Source organism: Camellia sinensis, chromosome 14, assembly GCF_055761805.1.
Source record: "Camellia sinensis isolate YWXY chromosome 14, ASM5576180v1, whole genome shotgun sequence".
Classification (NCBI taxonomy): domain Eukaryota; kingdom Viridiplantae; phylum Streptophyta; class Magnoliopsida; order Ericales; family Theaceae; genus Camellia; species Camellia sinensis.
This window is the reverse complement of record NC_138974.1, coordinates 125,021,553-125,041,056: the sequence shown is the minus strand read 5'-3', so window position 1 is coordinate 125,041,056 and position 19,504 is coordinate 125,021,553. Positions and strand designations below refer to the sequence as shown.

The window sequence follows — 19,504 nt, the reverse complement described above, 5'->3', positions numbered from 1 at the left end:
CAAATACAAACCATACAAAAATATGAGATTAATAATAGAAACATCATATTAATTATTGTTAAATATCACTTCACTTCACATTTAATAATAATATTGTATATTTGTCTTAATTATAACTTTTAAATTTGTATATTTTCATAACAAGAAAAGATATGTCATAATTCATTCAATCTCATTTAATCATATTTAACTTTTTTTTAATAGAAATTATCAAAATTGCACTAATTAGACTTATATATATATATGTTTTTTTTTAAAAAAATAAAATAAAATAACAATTTAAAATTTTATAAACATAAAATTTAACTTATAAATTTTATGTATATCACAAGACAAAATATTAAATTATTTTAAAATAATTATAATAATTTTTTTTAATTTAAAAAATCTCGTGCATACCATGGTTACCACTAGTATATATATATGTGAACCATAGAAGTGCACTTTGCACCCATAATCATTCGTGCATCACCCCCCTCTCCATTATCTCTCTCTCTCTCTCTCTCTCTCTCTCTCTCTCTCTCTCTCTCTCTCTGTGTGTGTGTGAAAATGTTGAGCAAAGCCTCTTCTTCCCATTTTTATAGCCTCTTCTTCTTCTGGTTCATAATGCTGATGTTCATCATACTCCAACCAGTTACATCTGCAAGAAAATTAGCTGGTAGCAAGTTCTCTCTCTGTTACATATTTATATCAATATTTCTTATTTTTATAATGTTTCTCTAAATTATTTTTTACCAAGATGATTTTCGTAAATTGTATGGCTCACTCTTGAGACCCACATGACCTACAAGAGAAGAAATGAGCCTTTGGTGGACACGAGTGTGGTATCAATCGAAATACCTCTCTGATTGGATTAGAATAATAAATATAAAAAGGATATTATAAAAATGGATTTAGTATTTTAAATAGTACTTACACTATCATATGTGTACTAACCTTTTATAGACGGTCTCATATATGGATGCCAATTTCATACATTTTGTGAACGGTATACTTGTGATTTAAAAATATTTCATTAAAAAAAATATCTACTAATATATTGATGTTGTTACTGATGATGCTGTCCGTCCCAGGTGGATGGGTCGGGTTGGTCCAAGCTCTTCAGGTTCCGGTTCAGGGTGATGATTCCGCCAAGTGACCTGCAAGCAAGTCCAAAGGGAAACGGGGCAGTCCCCCAGTGAACCCTCCGGCGAGAGAATCAGTAGTCGAAGAAAGGAATGTAGAGAGAGAGAGAGAGAGATAAAAGCCTAACCTTCCTCTTGTCCTCTATTCTTGCTTATATCCTGTGGTAATCATTTCACTGCCCCTTGTGACGTGCCCCCTTCCGCCGAAAGCCTGTGTCGTAGCTTACCCTGTTCAGGGTGAGGGGGCTCTGTTCCGACGGGGAGGTGTTGTCGTAATAAATGCTGTGATGGGCTGCATTAATGGTGATGTGTTGTGGTAATAACACTACAGATCTTTGTCTGCTGATGTGGCCTGTGTTCCACCTGCCATGTGCCTGAATGCCATTGGCCCTTCATGTCTAGATGGCCTCCAGCTGTCCTGGGCTTTGTCAACCGGGTTATGCTATTGGTCCCAAGCGATGGGTTTGGGGTGGTTTGTTGTGGGTCGTATGCCTTGTGGGCCCATCCATGTCAGTAGTCCCCCATTTCCGAGTGCAGCTTTAGTCCAACGAAGGGAATAGTAACAAGGAAGAGAAGTTCGAACCGAGTGGAGAGGCCGACTGGAAGCCGTGCCGATCGCAAGGGTGACTGAACGGGAGAAGCTGACCGTGAGGCTGGCCGGGTGAGAGGGGTCGATCGAGAGGTGTGCCGACCGCGAGGGCGGCCGAGAGGGAGGGGTCGACCGAGAGGCGTGCTGACCGCGAGGGCGGCCGAGCGGGAGGGGCCGACCAAGAGGCGTGCCGACCGCGAGGGCGGCCGAACGGGAGGGGTCGACCGAGAGGTGTGCCGACCAGGACGACGCGGGGCTCAAAAAGAGAGGGGGTAGGGTGGGGCCATGTGATGATTTGAAATGGAAACGACAGGGGAAGGGGAGGGGACAGTGTATCGTGGCCATACACGTGGTAATATCGTGGGGGAAGTGAAGCGTTGGAGCAGAAATGAAACGATAGGTCACGAGGGGGGGTTTTGAAAAGGCGGTTTTGGCGGTTGATTTGAAAGGTTTTAAAACGGGCGAAAATTAATGCGGATCCATGGAATACGGGTAAACCGTGGGTTTTTGGTGTAATGCGTTTCACCTACCTGTGTACAAAAACCCAAAATATCCAAGTGTTAATTCCTTTACTGCGTACGACATACCTGTGTAGCATTCTCTCAACTTCATCGTTCCTGCGTCAGAAGTGAGTTGCAAGCAAGCCCTAGAAATGGCACAAGAAGAAGTAGTTAATGTGAGGGTGGACCCGCTGGGGAATGATGATGCGGAGGAGTTAGCAGCGCGATACAAGACGGAGACACGGGTGGTGGGGGCGGAGGTGGGGGGATCGCAGGCGTCGGCCCTGATATTGGCTCCAAAGCCACTAAGCCAGGTAGAGCCAGATCAGTGGCACACTAAGGCGGACAGATCCATACTCACGGCGGCGGATTTGGAGGTTATCAGGGAACGATACCAGATTCCGGCGGAGGTAGAGTTACTGCTGCCAACATCAAGGGAAAGGCCGTCTACTGCGAGGCCAGGGGAGTTTTCCCTGTACGAGGAGGCGCTAAAAGGGGGGCTGAGGTTGCCACTGCCTCAAGTGGTGGTTGACGTGCTGAACCGCCTGGAGGTAGTGCCGAGGCAATTGATGCCCAATGCATGGAAGATTCTGCTGGCCTGTGCGAGTGCGTGGCCTAAGGCGAATGGGGGGGAGGCCATGACGGTAGACGAGTTCTTCTCGTGTTACAAGGCGTCGGGGCAGCAAGAAACTTGGGTCACCCTACAGGCGGTGATGGGGAGGGGATTGGTGGCGGGGCTGCCTACGTCGATCAAGGGGTGGCGGCCACGGTGGTTCTACGTGTCTGCTACTAGGGAAATGGGGGTGCGTACCATCTGGAAGTTGCCAACCAGGTCGATGGAGGCGAGACTGGGGGCTATGGCGGAAGAGAGGGTGAAGAGAGTGAAGGAATGGAAAGAGAGAGAGAAGGCCAAATGGGATGAGCTTGTCCAACCGTCCGCATTGTTTGAGGCGGGGCTGGGGCCGCAGCCGAAGGGCGGAGACCTCGGCCGGGCGGAATTGGAGGCGAGGAGAAAAGCTCAAGAGGTAGAGGATCGAGCTGTTTTGGCTAAGGCCACGAAGTTGAAGGAAGCGCAAAGAGACCGACCGCCTCAACCGATTACGCGGGAGAGGATCCGACCGTGCCTAAGGCCGTTGGGGGAAAAAGACTTAAGCAGTTTTAAGCCGCGGCTGCCCCCTGTAGACCCTGTAAAAGAAAAGGCCAGAAAGGAGGGGGAGGCTCTGAAAAAGAAGAAGAAGAAGAGTGCCCCAGAGGAAGTCGCAGATGAGTCTGGGGCCAAGAAGGCGAAGGTGGCCCCAGCTGAGGTGGAGGTCATCCCAACAGTGGAGGTTGTGGAGATTGCTCCAGCAGTGCAAGCAGAGGCGGGGTTGACCGAGGTGGCGCCGAGTGGAGGGGAGCAGGTCCAGAAGGGGCCTGCCCCTCAGGAAGGAGGGGTCCTCTCGGCCACGGCAATCTATCATGCGCGGGCGGTAGCTGGAAGGTTGGAGGGAGAAGACGCCCCAGCCAAGGCGGGGGCAGACCGCTTGGTGAAGATTGTGGATGACACGGCTCTGTGCGCGGCGGCGGGATATAGTGAGGCTGACCTGCTGGGGGGGTTATGCTCCGCCCAAATGGAGGTAACTACCTTGGCAGGGGCCCTCCTTAGGAAGGCAGGGGCTGCGAAGTTGAAGGCTGAAGAGGCGAAGGCCCAGCTGGCCAAACTGAAGAAGGACAGTGCCGACTGGAAGACCGCCCATACTGACCTGCCGGCAGTCAAGTTGGAGCTGGAGGACACACGCCGTAAGGTCGTGTCGCTTGAGTTCCAACTGGCTGGTGAGCAGAAAAAGTTGGAAGAGTCTGAAAGGGCCCGCGCCGTTACGGTCGAGTGGCATGAAGAGGCCATGACCAGCAATGAAGAGCTGGTCAGGCAAAAGGATGAAGCAGATTCTAGAATTGGGGATCTGTTGAAGGAGTTGGAGGAGGAGCGTGCCAGAGCAGAGGAGGAGAATGGGAGGCTTCTGAGGGAGTGGGAAATAGAAAAGGCGAAGGCGGTGGTAGAGTTGGAGAGTCTGAAGAAGGGGGTGGAGGAGGAGAGGGCGACGGCGGCTGCTGAAAGGGGGGCCCTGCAAAGGGAGCTGGACGAGGAGAGGGCGAAGGCGGCGTCTGAGAGGGCGGCCTACCCTGATCTGTGCGTCGCAGCAGTGGAGCAATATAAAGGGTCCCCCGAATTTCAGATGGCGGTAGACGCCGCTGTCGCCAGGAGTCTGGCTGGGCAAGAGTCTGGGGGGGTGGGCCCATCAAGGAAGACTGCTGGAGGTAGGACAGAGGCAGAGGTGATTGAAAGCTTCCAGCAGTTAGACTTCTACAAGCACGAAATGGCCAAGTTCTGGGACAGCGGTTGGAAGATGTTCAAGCGCAGAGCTGAAGAGCTATTCCCACACTTGGACCTTAGTAGTGTGACGATAGGTGAAGATGATGTGGCCCAGACCCCCCTGGACGAAGGCATTGAAGAAGAAGATCTGGCGTCTAGTGAGGAGGAGTAGCCAGGGAGAAGAAGAACTGGGCGTGCTCTGTGTTTGTGTGTTTTTTTTTTTTTTTTTTTTTTTGTTGTTGTTGTTGTTGTTGTTTTTTTTTTTTTTTTTTTTTTTGTAATGAGCTTGTGAACACATTGTAAAGGAATGAGTAAATGAATGTATGAAGAATTTAATTGTAATGAATTTGTGTACAAAGGTTATTTTGTTTGTGTTGCCAGTTGAATTTTGTTTATGTTGGTCATTTTATTTGTGTTGCCAAAATAAATGAAGTGTTGTTGTAAAAACTGGTCATAAAGATTGGGTCAATAAAAATATTGTGTAAAGTTAAAGTTAAAAGTTCCTCCCTGCGGAGTGTGATTGGAGTTGTATGAAAGTTGAAAGGATAATAGTGTTTGATTGAAAAATTGGAGTAGGAAATTGTAGAACATAATATTAAGCACGGATGAAGACTAAACAGTTAATTGCAAATTGTAACTAAACAGATAATTGTAAACTGGGTGAGGCGGCAAATAACCTGATTAGTAAATGAAATTCGTGAGAGCATGTTTGGAATTTAACTAGGTAAAAACGTGATCTTGGAATTGGGAAGAAGCTTCAAAATGTGACTAAGTGTTAAAAATGTGGTTCTGCTTGGCTTTGAAGTGCTCAGCCTGGCTGAGGCTTTGAGTGTTCGGTCTGGCCGAGGCTTTGAAGTGCTCGGTCTGGCTGAGGCTTTGAGTGCTCAGTCTGGCCGAGGCTTTTGAAGTGCTCGGTCTGGCCGAGGCTTTGAGTGCTCGGTCTGGCCGAGGCTTTTGAAGGGCTCGGTCTGGCCGAGGCTTTGAAGGGCTTGGTCTGGCCGAGGCTTTGAGTGCTCGGTCTGGCCGAGGCTTTGAAGTGCTCAGTCTGGCTGAGGCTTTTGAAATGCTGCAAGTGAAAAAGTATGGAAGCGACATAGAGATAGTTGAATTATGAAAGCCGAGGTCACTAGTCGGAATTTGCATTATGTATAAAAAGGGAAATACAACAATATTGACAATACAAAAGTATGAACTTACTGGTAGTAACACTTCAAATGTTCCGCATTCTAGGGATGGGGCAGGTCTCGGCCTTCCATGTCTTGAAGTCAGTAAGTGCCTGGACGTGGTCGGGCTTTCACAACGTAGGGCCCCTCCCATTTGGCTGCCAGTTTGCCCTCGGTTGGATTCTTTGTGGCAAGAGTCACTTCTCGTAAGACAAGGTCCCCTACGGAGAACTCTCGTGGTCGGACTCGGCGGTTGTAGTGGGTTCTCATTTTCTGCTGGTACGAAGCCAATCTGACAGCAGCGGTCTCTCTGAGCTCTTCGACGAGGTCTGTTCGATGGAGTTCTTCGGTTGCGGCCAGATCCGGATGTAAAACCCTGGGAGTGGGCAAACCGACTTCTATCGGAATAACCGCCTCAGCGCCATATGTTAAAGGAAAAGGGGTTTCACCAGTGGGAGTGCGAGCAGTGGTTCGGTAAGCCCAGAGTACGTTTGGTAGTTCCTCAGCCCAAAGGCCTTTAGCAGCTTCGAGCTTAGTTTTGATGATTTTCAGAAGGGAACGGTTGGTGACCTCAACTTGGCCGTTTGCTTGGGGGTGACCGGGGGAAGAGAAACATGGTTGAATCTGGAGATCTGCACAAAATTTTCTGTACTTCGCGTTATCGAATTGTTTACCATTGTCAGAGATGATGGCTTGAGGGATGCCAAATCGACAAATGATCGATTGCCAGATAAACCTGGTGGTGTTCCGCTCGGTGATTGTGGCAAGGGGCTTAGCCTCGACCCACTTGGTGAAGTAATCAATAGCGACAATCGCGAACTTGGTCTGGCCTCGACCAGTGGAAAGTGGACCGACCAGGTCGATCCCCCACTTGGCAAACGGGTAAGGGCTGCAGAGTGTGATTAACTCTGTAGGAGGAGCATGGGGGATGTTGTCAAAACGTTGACATTTATCGCATTTGAGCACGAAGTCGGTCGCATCCTGATTAAGAGTCGGCCAAAAATACCCAGTACGGAGTATCTTCTGGGCAAGGGACCTGCCACCTGAGTGATTACCACAAATTCCCTCATGGATCTCCTGCATTACATAAGTTGCTTGAGCTGGATTGAGGCATTGTAGATATGGCCGGGAGAAACCGCGCTTGTACAATATACCGTCGACAATGACGTAATTGGACGCTCGGGATCGGACTTTGGCAGCCTGCTGCTGGTCATCTGGGAGTGTTCCTGTGGTCAAGAAGAGGAGAATGTCGGATGCCCATGGGATGGGTTCGTTTTGTATGTATTGTACGGCTTGCAGATCGGGTGAAATGGCTGGGTGGTGTAGATATTCGACACGGACATCATGGCTGAGAGTAGGATGGTCAGCAGAGGCCAACTGAGCCATCTCATCTGCTTTGGAGTTTTCCGCCCGAGGAATGTGCCTGATGTGGAAGGTATTGAAAAGGCGAGCAAGGGGGAGTGCCAGGTCCCTGTAAGCTCGCATCGTGTCTTCCTTGGCATCAAAGTCCCCCGTCATCTGACCGACGACGAGTTGGGAGTCGCTGAATACTCGGAGGTGGCTGACCCCTATGTCCTTGGCAAGGTGGAGTCCTGCTATTAATGCCTTGTACTCGGCTTCATTGTTGCTTGCTTCAAACAAGAAACAGAGGGCACATTTGAAGTAGCCGCCCTCAGGGGAGGTGAGGATGAGGCCGGCACCACTTCCTTCTCTTCGGAACGAACCGTCGACATTGAGAGTCCAAGAATGAGGATCTTCTGGTTCTGTTGGAGTTGGTGGGGGCGGAGGTGTAGTGGTCGGGGTCGGTTTGGTGAATTCCATGATGAAGTCAGCTACAGCCTGCCCCTTGATTACTGTCCGAGGGCGGTAAGAGATGTCGAACTGGCTGAGTTCTACGGACCACTGCATTAGTCTACCTGAGAGTTCTGGTTGCTGCATGACCTTCTTCAGGGGCTGGTCGGTGAGGACCACTATGGAGTGGGCTTGGAAGTATGGGCGGAGCCGTCTGGAGGCAATGACCAAGGCCAGGGACAGTTTTTCCAGCAAGGGATAGTTCTGCTCCGCGCCCCTAAGAGCCCGACTGATGTAATAGACCGGCCGTTGGGTTGAGCCATCTTCTCTGAGGAGAGCTGCACTGACAACGGTTCCCGATACTGCTAGGTAGAGGAAGAGGGGTTCGCCCGTAACTGCTTGGGAGAGAAGGGGGGGTTGGCCATGCATTGCTTTAACTGTTGGAAGGCCTCTTCGGATTCAGCTGTCCATTCAAAAGTCTGCCGAAGAACTTTGAAGAAGGGCAAGCACTTATCTGTCGCACGGGAAATGAAGCGGTTGAGGGCCGCCACTCGGCCGGTGAGTCTCTGAACCTCTTTGACCGTCCTAGGCGACTGCATCTCAACCAAGGCCTTGATCTTCTCAGGGTTAGCTTCGATTCCGCGCTGACTGACCATAAAGCCCAAAAATTTGCCAGATCCTACGCCGAAGGCGCACTTCTCTGGGTTGAGTTTCATCTGGTACTTGCGCAAGGTGGCAAAGGTCTCACGTAAATCAGTGAGGTGATCGGAGGAGTATTTTCTTTTGACTAGCATGTCGTCGACGTAGACTTCCATATTCTGACCTATTTGGTGATGGAAAACGGCATTAACCAGCCGCTGATAAGTGGCCCCAGCATTCTTCAATTCGAACGGCATTACACAGTAGTGGTAGGTACCTCGGTCGGTAATAAATGATGTGTGCTCCCGATCAGATGTGTGCATCAGGATTTGGTTGTACCCAGAGAAGGCATCCATGAAGCTGAGCATTTGATGACCGGCCGTGGCGTCGACCAGCAGATCTATGCGGGGAAGGGGGTAGCTGTCTTTGGGACAAGCTCGGTTCAGGTCAGAGTAGTTGACACAGAGCCGCCATTTGCCATTGTGTTTGCGGACGAGGACCACGTTGGACAACCACCTGGGATAGTCCACATTTTTTATGAACTGGGTCTCGAGGAGTTTGTCAACTTCGGCGGCTATAAGAGTGTTGCGCTCCGGATGGAAAATGCGTTGCTTCTGGCGGTGGGGTCGAAAGTGAGGTTCGATGCTGAGGCGATGGGTTATGAAGGAGGGGTTGATGCCTGGCATGTCAGAATGGGTCCATGCGAATACATCCCTGTGCTCGGTCAGGAGAGCGGTAAGGTCGGCCTTGGCTTGGGAAGGTAATTGGCTGCCAATCTTGGCGGTTTTGATTGGGTTGGTGGGATCAATGTTAACTTCAACAAGTTCCTCTACAGGTTCACCTCTGACCAGCTCGTCCTCGTCTCGGACGTCGAGCCCTTCGATGATCATGGCCTCTTTTAGCTTGACTTCTTTGAGTGAGGCGACATAACACTCCCTGGCCACGGTCTGTTCTCCTTTGATAGTTCCGACACCGAGATCGGTGGGAAATTTGATGGTAAGATAATATGTAGATGTGATGGCTTGGAAGGCGTTGAGGGCTGTGCGGCCAAGGATGATGTTGTAAGCAGAGGGGCAGTCGACCACCAGAAAGGTGAGCAACTTAGTGGTCTGCCGCGGGTGCTCGCCAATGGTGATAGGTAGATCGATAGAGCCGATAGAGGTCACACGGTCGCCGGTGAAGCCAACCAGAGGGGTTTGGAGAGGAGGCAAGCTTTCTTCCCCAATCTTGAGCTGGCGGAAGCAATTGAGGAAGATAATGTCTGAAGAGCTGCCGTTGTCTATGAGGACTCGTCTGACTTTGTAGTTGGAGAGAATGGCGGAAATGACAAGGGGGTCGTCATGTGGGTAACGGACTCCTGCACAGTCAGTGTCGGTGAAGGTGATAGGTTCGATCCATTGTTTTGACTGTTTGGGAGGTCGGTCCACCGTCGTCACTGCTTTGTCTGAGCCCTGCCTGATTTTTCTGAGTTCTGCCTTCTGAGCCGAGCGGGATGGTCCCCCGCAAGCAAGGCCGCCTGAAATAACTCGGATTTTTCCGACTAGTGGAGGGGGATTACCAGGAGGCCGAGGCTGTGGTGGTGGGCGATCGTGGCCTTGGTTAGGTGGGGCTTGGTTGCGGGGTGGTGTTTGTCGGCGATTGTTCCTAGTGAGGTCGGTTCTTTGCCTCTGTGGAGGGCGGGTGTCTGTGAACCGGCTGAGGCAGTCCTGGCGTATGAAGGTCTCGATCTGATCTTTGAGGTTAATACACTCGTCGGTGGTATGACCATGGTCTTGGTGGAAACGGCAATATTTGGACTGATCTTTCCGAGTGGAAGGGTTTCGTGAAGGTAGGGGCCACTTGAGGGGGTAGTCCCGCTGGATTTGATTGAGGACGTGCTCCATGGAGGAGTTGAGAGGTGTGTATTGCTCAAACCGACCGGGCGGTCGGGTCGGAGTCGACCGGTCGGCACGGCGGGGTCGGTCATTATAGTGGGGTGTTTGGCTGTTATACTGGGCGGCTCTGTTTTCGGGGTCTTTCCTCTTGTCTCTAGGGATCGGATTTTTAGGGGTGGGCTCTCGCCGAGCGGCCAGGGAATCTTCAGCATTAATGTATTTCTGGGCTTTGGAGAGTAGGGCTGCCATGGTGGTTGGAGGATTTTTGGAGAGGGAGAAAAGGAAATCCAACGACCGCAGGCCGGCCATGAAGGCGGTGAGGATGACCTTGTCGTCATTCTCCATTACTTGAAGGGCCTCGGTGTTGAAGCGGGTGACGAAGCTGCGGAGCGACTCCCCCTCGGTCTGACGAATGTTTAGGAGTTGGGTGGCTGGGCGTCTCTGACACTGGGCCCCGATGAAGTGGCTCAGGAAGGAGTCGCTGAGGTGTTGGAAGGTAGAGACGGAGTCCGCCGGTAACTGGCTAAACCACAGTCGAGCTGATCGCTTTAGTGTCACTGGAAAGGCTCGGCACATGATCTCGTCAGGGAAAGCATGGAGGATTATGAGGGTGCGGTAGGTTTCCAGATGGTCGACTGGGTCCGTCGTGCCATCGAAGGAGTCAATGGTAGGCATTTTGAACTTGGCGGGCAACGGTTTGTCGCGGATGGAGGCAACAAAAGGCGAGTTGGCGGTGGCTGAGGGCTTGTGCTGGATGTTCTGGATGACCCCTTGTAGTTGGAGTTTCATGGCTCGGAGTTCTGCGTCCCAGAGGGGAATATTGTCGCCATGGTCGGTCAATGGGGGCTGGACACTGCTGGCTTCCCCCTCAGGGGCTAGTGGCACGACCGGCGGGCGTGGAGACGGGGGTGGTAGGCTCATATTTGGAGGGGGAGGGGGTTGTAAACCTTCTGGGTTGGGGAGGTCGGGGGGAGGGGGTTGTGGAGCAGTGTGGTCCGGGGTTCTTTCTTGGTTGGGTGGAATGTCTGGGGGTGGAGCAGGGAGGTTTCTCTGGAGCAAAGCATTAATCAGGGCCTGGTTTTGCTCGGCCATGCGGTTAATACTGTTAGTAAGTTCGATGATGTACTGTGGTGGGTTGTTTGGATGGGAAGGGTCTATTTGATGATTGGTGGTATTATGGTGGGAGGCCATGGACCTAGTCGTGACCATACACCTGGACGGGTGAGATGAAGAAGGTAATAGTGAGAAAGGAGGGCTCCGGCGATAGCGAACACAACTAGCGCACGAATAAACCACAAGTTTCCCACAGACGGCGCCAACTGAAGATGCTGTCCGTCCCAGGTGGATGGGTCGGGCTAGTCCAAGCTCTTCAGGTTTCGGTTTAGGGTGATGATTCCGCCAAGTGACCTGCAAGCAAGTCCAAAGGGGAACGGGGCAGTCCCCCAGTGAACCCTCCGGCGAGAGAATCAGTAGTTGAAGAAAGGAATGTAGAGAGAGAGAGAGAGAGAGAGAGAGATAAAAGCCTAACCTTCCTCTTGTCCTCTCTTCTTGCTTATATCCTTTGGTAATCATTTCACTGCCCCTTGTGACGTGCCCCCTTCCGCCGAAAGCCTGTGCCGTAGCTTACCTTGTTCAGGGTGAGGGGGCTCTGTTCCAACGGGGAGGTGTTGTCGTAATAAATGCTGTGACGGGCTGCATTAATGGTGATGTGTTGTGGTAATAACACTGCAGATCTTTGTCTGCTGATGTGGCCTGTGTTCCACCTGCCATATGCCCTCATGCCATTGGCCCTCCATGTCTAGATGGCCTCCAGCTGTCCTGGGCTTTGTCAACCGGGTTATGCTATTGGTCCCAAGCGATGGGTTTGGGGTAGTTTGTTGTGGGCCGTATGCCTTGTGGGCCCATCCATGTCAGTTACATAATATGTAAAATAATTGAAAGTCATCTTAAAAATTGTAAGAATAGTCATGACTTAAAAGGGCAATAAAAGAATTTTGAAAAATTACCACCAAAAAAAAAAAAAAAACTCAGAGTTTGACTCTTCTAACAAAATAAATTCTGAATTTTTTTGTTAAGTAAAACTGATTAAAAAAAATGATATTTTAGTTATTAAAGTCAATGCAAATGTACAAAAAAAAAAAAAATCTAAAATATTATTTTTCATTCAGTTTAACAATTAAAATATATTTTTTCATCAATTTTACCTTATGAAAATTGGTAGATGATTTAGATTGAAAATAAATTAAAAAATTGTAATTTAAATTGATGTATTTAAAATTTATTTTATTAAAAAGATTAAACGTTTAAAAAAAAATTGTAAATTTTTTAACATTTTTTTAAAATTTCCAGAGGGGTCATTCTATGAACATTGTAGAAACATTCATAAATTAGCAGTTTAAAATATAATTTTGAACAACAGGCTTAATCTCCTGCTTAATTATATTTTTAAGTTTATACTTTAATTCAAATTTTAATTTAATTTTTATAATTTCAATTTAAACCATTTAATCTCTACGCTATAACTCTAATTTTAATTCCATCACCCCATCTAAATTAATCAAATTTCAATCATATGGGTTTGTGGCAGATGAACCCAACAAGAGTAGGGTGGAACGAACTCGCTTACCCATGGCACATTCTGTAACAGCAGGCCACGGGGGATATAACCGGGGTGGACCACCATCAACACCACCATAGAGGCATTGAATGTGGACAAAGTATATCACTAGTTTTTGTATTTTATCTTTTGTCATTTTCATTTTTATAATTTTAATAAGTGACATGAAGATGCAAAAATATAATTAATTAACGGGATTAACTGGTTTGGTTAAAATTCTTGTGCCTTATTAGGAATTAGTGGGTCGAATCTCTTTACTTACATATAGGTTTTATTATCTGTGAGTTTATTTACTAGGACTTTTCTCTCTCATTTTGGACTTTTTCTTTATATTAATTATGTATTGTATTTCATTTTTATGATTATGATTGTAATTTATTAAGTTTCATTATACTATCTTATATGAATCAAACAAATAAATAAACAAAAAATGAAAATCACTTCTTTCCAAAACCTTATCACTTTACCAACGGACGATAGCGTATAACACAAAGAGACTTCAAAGGCCATCAAATGTGACTCGTTGCTCCACTTACAACCGTCGTCGTACCGAGCCACCACCATAGAGGCATTGAATGTGGGCAAATAATATGGCTAGTTTTTATATATATATTTTTTTGTCATTTCAATTCTTATAATTTTAATTTTGACTCTTAATTTTAAATTTTATATTAATTTGATTCAATTAATAACACATATTAGGATTTTTAAAGGAAATTGGTCGTTGAGTTCGTTAAAATTAACTCACTGAATGGAATAAGTTTATAATTTTTTTATTTATAAAAGAATAGCACACCGCTCGTGTGCATTTTCAAAAAAAAAAAAAAAAAAAAAACTAACAATTGTAATAAATTAGACTAAATTTACACAAAATTGTAAATTGAGAGTCAAAATTGAATAAATTAAAATTACAAGAATTAAAATGACACAGATCAAAATGTAAAAACTACTGATATATTTTGTCATTGCAGGTAAAACAAATTAAAGCTCTCTATCAGGACTATAAGATGCTGGGAATAACAAGTTTCTTCTTTCTTTTTCTTTTTTTCAGATTTTAAGTGACATGTAAGGATGCAAAAATATAATTAATTAACGAGATTAGCTCGTTTGGTTAAAATTCTCGCACCTTATTAGGAGTCAGTGATTTGAATCTTTCTATTTACGTATAAGTCTTATTCTCTGTGTGTATTTACTAGGACTTGCTCTCTCATTTTGGAGTTTTTTTTTTTTAATTATGTATTGTATTTCATTTTTATGATTATGGTTGTAATTTATTAAGTTTTATTGTACTGTCTTATATGAATTAAATAAATAAATAAATTAATTAAAAATCACATCTTTCCAAAACCATATCACTTCACCAACGGACGATATCATATAACACAAAGACACTTCAAAGGCCATCAAATGTGACTCGTTGCTCCACTTACAACCGTTGTTGTTATGAATGGCAATGGGGCGGGGCGGGTATAGACGTCCCTGAACGTCCCGGGAGGAAATCCCCCGTTTTGTTCATTTTGGCTCACTACAGTTCAGGACTCAAAGTCTCGGTCCTGTATCTAATCTCGTAGAGTGCAATGCAAGACCGATGAATCATCAAAGAGTGCAAATCCGGCAAATCGTTTTTGAAAACAGATTTTTTGAAAGAAGTGCCAAACATGGACTGCTTTGCCAGATACAGGGTCGCCACCTAAATATTTTATTTTGGGGGAATTTAGGAAACCCTGACTTGTGCCTAAGGCCACGTGTCCATCATCACCAAAGTTGTCTCGGCTCAGGAACTTGGGTACGATTAGGGAAGGTCACTTCATGAGCACCCCCGCTCGCCCGATCAAAGATCGGCCTCTACTAACCATGACATCGAGTTTTGAAAACATTATGTGCTCTTATTCCGATTTATTAGCCTAGAATTACTATGTGATGCGCACAATATACAAGTATAGACCGAATCGCCTGAATTGGAACAAAACATTTCATGTTTGTTTTTGAAAGCGGTTTGCTACTCGCAAGTAGGCTTAAAATGCAGATTTTGCCACCCTCGGGTGGGCGTAAAACTCGCAGTCGATGAATTGTTCTAACTCAGATAATCTAACCTTCACCCACAGGTATTCAGGCAGGTATATCACATAAGCAGGTAGCCTCATGGCAATCATGCTATCATGGTAGTCACTCACACACATGCAAGGATGCTAAAGCATAAATACTTACCGAGTACTCCAAGCAAAGAAAGAAGCTATGTTAGAAATTCATGCATGATCCTAACTATACAGAAATGCCTAATGCAACACATGCAAAAATGCAACTACAATAGGCTCGGCTATTCTAAGATGACATATGATGATGCTAGAGCTAACACGTATTCAACTTTGGAACTGAAATACAATGCAGTTAGTATGATGCGCCGAGCCCGGTGCATGCAAGATAGATGAATGAATGCAAACATACAAGCATAAGTATGCTAATTGAAACATGCCCTAATCTAACCATCATAAGCTGGTAAATAAAAAGGAGAAAGACGTGGGGTTGGAAGACATACATCACACACACGCACACTTATTACAATTGTGCCCTCGCTCGGAGGGTCCGAATAAATAATACAAGTCGCCTAATTAACTAGCTAACAAGCTACTTAATTATTACAAAACCCTATGAATAACTAGTTACAACTAATTATTACACAACTTAATTAATTAACAAATTAATTATTACAAATAACAAATGCTAACTAACTAGTAAGCAGTAAAAGAGAAATGCTCCAGCTTTGTTTGAAGAAGAGGAGGGTATGCATGCTTGCTTCGGTTCCTTGCCTCGAAACGCCTTCCGGTTGCTCTTTAGAGGCTCTGTTTGCAAGGTGTCTTCCAGTGTTTGTTGCTGCAACTTACCAGAACACTGTTGGGGAATTCACCAGTGGCCTGTCAGCCATGAAATGAGAGATGCCGGCCAACAACAGGGCATTGCCGGCCAAAGGTGTGACACTGCCGGCCATCAGTGGTGCACTGCCGGCCACTGGTGTGTTGTGACACCAAACTGCAACAAAGCACAAAATAGAGGAATGAGAGGGTCTCCCAAGGGTATATACGCACTATGCCACCCCAAATCACCTCAAAACATCAAGGGAGAGGCCTAGTCGGATCCACGACCATCAATCACGCATCCCGATGCATGATGGCCAAAGATCCAACTTGTGCAAATCAATATGAAAATGAATGCACAAAAAAAGTAAGTAAAGCCTAGAACTCTATGATGAATCATCAAGAGCTTCGGCGACCGAGAATTAAGACACGTTCCATCACTCGGAGTATGAAACGCCCCTCGTTCCTCATGCTCGGATTAACACTTAATCCAAACAATGCAACACGTAAGCATGGCAAACATGCAATATGAACAACCTAACAAGGCTAATGACATGCAACAAGCACATAGGCATGACGTGAGGTGATAACCTTGGACAACATGACAAAATGCAACATGAACATGCAACCATGCAAGGCACGCAAAGGTGGACAAGTATACGACAACTTGGTAAGATGGGCTTACACCAAAGATGGACAGCTCTCAAATAGGTCCAAATCAGTAGCCATAAGTGATGAATTGATGGCATGAAAAGCATGAAATGGCAAGGCAAACATGTTTGCCAAGTGGCGCAAGTATTAAGGCACAAAGAGGACAACTCTTAAGCACACTTAAGGAGCAACAAACACGGATGTATGACAATGAGGTAAGCTCTAAAATTTCATGTAAAGTGATGCCAAATCAAATGAACCATGCAAGCATAGCATGTCATGATGCGCAAAGCTCAAGGTAAGCAAAGGGACTTAAGCCACGGCCATACAAGGCAAGCCCCAAGGGGCTGAGGGGACCTAAAACAGTCCTAGGGTAGGTCCAAACAAGACCAAAACTAAGCTCAAAGCTAGCCAACAAAGGCTAGAACACAAAGTCAAAAACATGGAGCATGCAAGGCTTTAAAGAGGCAATGCACTACACCTATTGAAACCAAACATGGCATGACTTGGGAAACATAAAACAGAGTTACATCATGGTATAATAGGACCCAAAATGCACTGAAATGATGAGTCAAAGGCTTAGGCTTAATGGCATGCACAAAAGCTCATTCTTGAGGCATAAAGCACAAGCTCTATAAAGCATTCAAGGCATGTCAAATGCAAGTGTATGACAACATTTCATGGACCGAAATAGCATATGGAATGAGGGCAAAGCATGCAAACATCGCATGTATGGCATGGTAAGGGCCTCAAAACCCAAGACTAGCCTAAGCATTTACACTATAGCTATACAAAGCACGAGTGATATGGCCATGGCAGCCCAAAACAGTCCTAGAACACTTCAAAATAAGCATAAAATCAAGTTTGGGTAAAGCCAAAATATGCTAGTATGATGAGTCAAAACATCATGCACAAATGACTAGTAAACACGATCTGTTCTACACCTATATGGAGCATGCAAAGGATGATTGAACCAACTATGGATAGGGTCATAACATGCCAAATGATGACCAAATATATGCTGAAATATAAACCAAACAAGCTAAAATAACATGGCATGGCATGGATCATATGAAGCAAGTTTAGGAGATTTACACTACAAGTGCATCATGCAAGCATGGGGTAACAAAACCAACCCAAAACAGGTTCATGGCATGGTAAAACATCACCAAAAATCCACTAAAATGGACTCAACACAAGCTAAGCACGCATGCTACTTTGACGAGCTATGGATGGAGTTACACTATACATACTATATGCATGCAAAATATGACCAAACCAGCCATGGACAGGGCCAAGGCAGGTCCTAGAAGTCACAAAAAATAGGCCTGAACCAAGCCTCAAAAATACATAGAAGGATGGTCCTTTGGAAGGCCAAAATTGCAAGCAAAGAGGAACCAAAAGAGAGGGGGCCACCCCCTCTGATTAAGGACCTCAAAACCACACCTTTACCACTGAAAATCTGCTGGCTTAAAACAAAGCCAAACAAAGCATGCAAGAGGGCTACACACCCCTAACAGCAAAATGACCTTAAACAAACTTAAAAAGGACTTAAATACAAGACTTTTTTCAGTTATAAGAAAAGCCTAAATCAATATGCAAAGAGGGCTAAAGCAAGGTGCAAGAAAGTGCAAAAATGGGGAAAATACTTACCCTTGAAGACCCTCTTCGAAACCAGCAACTTCAGGGGGTAGAAACTCACTTTCAGACCTCAAGAAGACCTCCCAAGAAGCTTTGTCCAGTGGTGGTGGTGTAGTTCTATGTGTTACAATGTAAAAGTGCAAGGAAATCCAACTTCTAAGCACAAGACACAAACAATATAGAGAGAAAGAGAGGTTTTTCCTTCCAAAGTTGCAGAACCCCTGGCAAAGAGGGAGGTCTCTTGTTTATATAGAGGAATGCAAAGCCAAAGCTTCTTCAAGAAGCTTTACAAGAGCTTCATTCCTCCATACACGTGTATGGAGGGGAGCAAACAAGAAACCAGCTGGCTTAAAAGATCTGGAGGAAAACCAACTGAGACAGGGGGGTGCCGGCCATCATCAATGGCCGGCAGTGGCTCACTGATGGCCGGCAGGGCATCACCAATGGCCGGCAGGACCAAGGCAATGGCCGGCAGTTCCATGCCATGGCCGGCAGTGCACCAAGAAGGTCACTTTGAAAGGACCTAGTCAAGGTCCAAAAAAAGGCAGAAAGGATACAGGGTCTGGGAAGCTCAAACCGGTGACGTTCCGCCGCGACAGTCGAGTACTCAGCGAGCAATCGAACTAGTTGTTGGGTGTACCTGCAAGCACAACAAAGTCTCGAGGACGGTCAAAAATAAGGTGTCTACAGCGGGGCGAGGCCAAGGATCACACTCCCTATCCCCAATCCCCGATGGTGGAAATCTCTCTGTCCCCGACCCCGATTCCTGACGGGGAACCTATCACCGTCCTTGCCCCCACCTCTGCCTCCTAACGGGGATCGGGTTTCCCCGACCACAAACATTCCTCGGCCCAAAAAAAAAAAAAAAAATGCATTTCAGAAACTAGGGTATTTCAGTTGAATTCAAGCTCAAATATTTTAAAAATTAGACAATCCCAACTCAATTGTTCTCATCAGACAATCAAAGAGGAGTGATTGTTCTCATCAGACAAAACCATTTTCTTTGGCTATATGAACTAATAATTCACAACCCAGATTAGAGATGTCCTTCTTCAACAAGATCCCAACTTAACAAACTAAATTTTGACTAAGAACATCTGAGAAAATAACCTTAACTTGTAGATCTAACAACACAATCACAACGAACTCAAAACCCTAAACAGAAGCTGAAGCTGTAAAACACACACACACACATATATATATATAGATATAGATATATATACACATGGACACACACACACACACACACACACACACACACACAGATCTAGATTTGTAATAGTGGAGTTCATGGAGGACTCCGCCGTGCTCGGCCAATCTCATTTTCCTTGGAGTAAATCTACAGCGGTGAAGATCTAGAAAGGGATGGTGGCCAGGGATAGCACAGTGGTAGTGACGTCGAAGGAGGCAACAACGTTAGAGGATGCGACAACTTCGGATGCAGAAGAGAGAGAGTAGAGGAGAGAGAGAGAGAGAGAGAGAGAGAGAGAGAGATGGGTTTGTATAGTGAACTGAATAGAATAGATACATATATATATATACGAGGTTGTTCGAGGATTAATCGGGGTGGGGCCAGGCGGGGGCTGGGGTGCGGGAATTTGTCCCCGTCCTCGGCCCAAAAACTATCAGGGATTTATTTTTCAATACAAGCCCTGGCCCTATGGGGGATAATTTTTCTGGAAAACCGGGCTTATTGGATGGGGCGGTCTGGGT

The 19,504-nt window shown here is 46.2% G+C and overlaps 1 long non-coding RNA gene across 1 annotated transcript; it reads left to right on the top strand.

The window, feature by feature from the left end:
• Positions 1 to 507: 507 nt before the first annotated feature.
• Positions 508 to 13,981, top strand: LOC145808023 (uncharacterized). The gene is made up of 3 exons (XR_014351496.1): positions 508 to 658; positions 12,618 to 12,747; positions 13,619 to 13,981. It is a non-coding gene; the product is annotated as an uncharacterized LOC145808023 (long non-coding RNA).
• Positions 13,982 to 19,504: the final 5,523 nt, after the last annotated feature.